Source organism: Helobdella robusta, assembly GCF_000326865.2.
Source record: "Helobdella robusta unplaced genomic scaffold HELROscaffold_37, whole genome shotgun sequence".
In the NCBI taxonomy this organism is placed as follows: domain Eukaryota; kingdom Metazoa; phylum Annelida; class Clitellata; order Rhynchobdellida; family Glossiphoniidae; genus Helobdella; species Helobdella robusta.
In genome coordinates, this window is record NW_008704785.1 from 1,819,503 (window position 1) to 1,822,120 (window position 2,618).

The window sequence follows — 2,618 nt, forward strand, 5'->3', positions numbered from 1 at the left end:
AATATAAATAAATAAACAAAAAATAGAAACATCTAGAATATGTATGTATGTATGTATGTGTGCGTGTGTGTGTGTATGTATTGAATTGAATTTTGAATTTATATAGCGCCAATTATAATTGCTTCTCACCAGCGCTCTCCTCCCCCTATAAATTGCTAATAGCTAATGGATAGCATGTTGAAAGCAAGGCCATCATCTAGGATCATGATCACTAGAAGTTACCAGATGGGTGTGTCTTTAGACATCTTCTAAACTCAGCTAATGATAACCCAGAGGAACGTAGTTCGATAGGAAGGCTGTTCCAGAAAACAGGTCAAGCAACTGCAAAATCTCCATCTGCTGTCTTCAGATCAGATCCCAATCTCTAACATGCATACAGCGTGTTTGAATCAGCAGACCTCCTTAGACCCCCACGTGATGACGTAGATGAAACTATAATCCATTTATCTTCTAAATATCTTGGAGCCAAACCATTAAAACTTTTAAATACCTAAATACCATTACACCCAACTTGAACATGATTTCTTTGTCTAACACGCAGCCAATGCAACTCCTTTAGAATTGGTGATGCACGATCAAATTTTAATTTGCGGCATATCATTCTAGCAGCCTGGTTCTGAACCATCTGAAGTTTAGACAACAGTTTATCACCTATACCATATAAAAAACTGTTAAAATAGTCCAATCTGGAGTTGACGAAAGCATGTACTAATAATCTCATTGTATCTCTACCTACCGATTTTGTGGCTTGACGTATTTAACCAATAGATTGATTTGTGGACCTATTGTCATGTATGTATGTTTGCATGTATGTATGTGTGTATGTATGTGTTAAAATATGTATGTGTGTATGTGCGTGCTATTGTGCTATTCTTTGCAAAGCTCAATGATTATTTATGTCTATACCTAGACACACACACATACATACATACGTGCATACATACATGCATACACACATACAAACAAACATCAACTATATATACACATACCAAATTCATTTTTAATAGTATATTTATTTGTTTAGTTTTCAAATGTTTACATAACCAAACGATTAGCTCATGTTGTATGTTTTATTTTACACACACATACACACATTCATACAAACATACATACATACACACATACATACATACAAACATACATACATACACATATACATACATACCATCCAAAAATGTTTTTAACGGTTTTTTATTCATTAAAAAATAGAAGTCTTTAGCGATATTTCATGTATATTTTTATATGTTTATTCATAAGTACATTAATGTATTGTATATAGAATCACACACACACACACACACACACACACACACACACACAAACAAACAAACAAACATGCCAGCACATATTTAAGTGGAGAAATAACATATACAACGCATCCTTACACAATCAACCCGCAATCTTAATTATAGGTTAATAATAATAACATTCCTTTTTATGCTATATTGTTTATATTATTATTATTATTATTATTATTATTATTATTATTGACGGAGAATCATGCTTCTTCTTTTAATTCTACAATAATACCATTTTGACTGCATACTTAAGCGATCTCTTCACTCACTCAGTGCTAGAGAAAACGAACAACAGCAACGACAACAACAACAACAATAACAACAACAACAACAACAACAACAACAATAACAACAACAACAACAACAATGACAACAACAATGACAACAACAACAACAATAACAACAACAACAACGACAACAACAACAACGATGACAATAACAACAATAACAACAACAAATGGGAAAAAAACTTCAACACACCCCTCCCAAATAAATTAGGCATGAGTCATGAACCAGAGATAAAAATAGAAAGATGATGATGACGATGATGATAATGATAATATAATAATAATAACAACAATAAAAATATAAATAGAAATGATAACGATGATAATACATACAAACACATACAAGCTGAAGTTACTAGCATAAACATGGTCATAGATATATTCACACTTTACATTTAAGTGCCCTATTTTTAACTGCTTAAAAGTTTGTATGTTTGTTTGTATGTATGTATATATGTATGCATGTATGCGTGTTTATATGTACGTTTGTATGTACGTCTGTTTGTGTGTGTGTGTGTGTGTGTATGAGCAATGAAAGTCAAACATTAACTTATTTATTGATTTGATTAAGCAAGCATTTCACATTACATTTCAAACTATTCAAATCAAATTATTGTTCAATTTGTTTACTACCAAAACACACACACACACACAACACACACAAACCTATATACATATATAAATAACCGATAAAACACACACACACACACACACACACACACACGCTTATATACACACATACATGCAAACACACAAACACACATGCAAACGCATACAGACACACATACAAAACCAAAATCTTTACTTTCAATTTAGCTTTATTAACTTAGTTGAGACTGCAAGCAAAGAAAAATAATTATGGAAAGACAGAAGAAAAAAATCAGGGTACAAAGTACATAAAGATGTAAAATAATACAATACCACATCCACACATGCACACAAACAAATAAACATACAAACAAACAAACATACATACAAACAAACAAACAAACAAACAAACAAACAAACAAACAAACATACATACATACATACA

The 2,618-nt window shown here is 31.6% G+C and overlaps 1 protein-coding gene across 1 annotated transcript in view; it reads right to left on the reverse strand.

Annotated features, from left to right (window-relative positions):
• HELRODRAFT_157436 (hypothetical protein) overlaps positions 1–2,618 on the reverse strand; it is a gene marked incomplete at both ends in the record, with an annotated part of 15,636 nt that overhangs the window by 9,749 nt on the left and 3,269 nt on the right. The gene's annotated exons all lie outside the window — the stretch shown is intronic.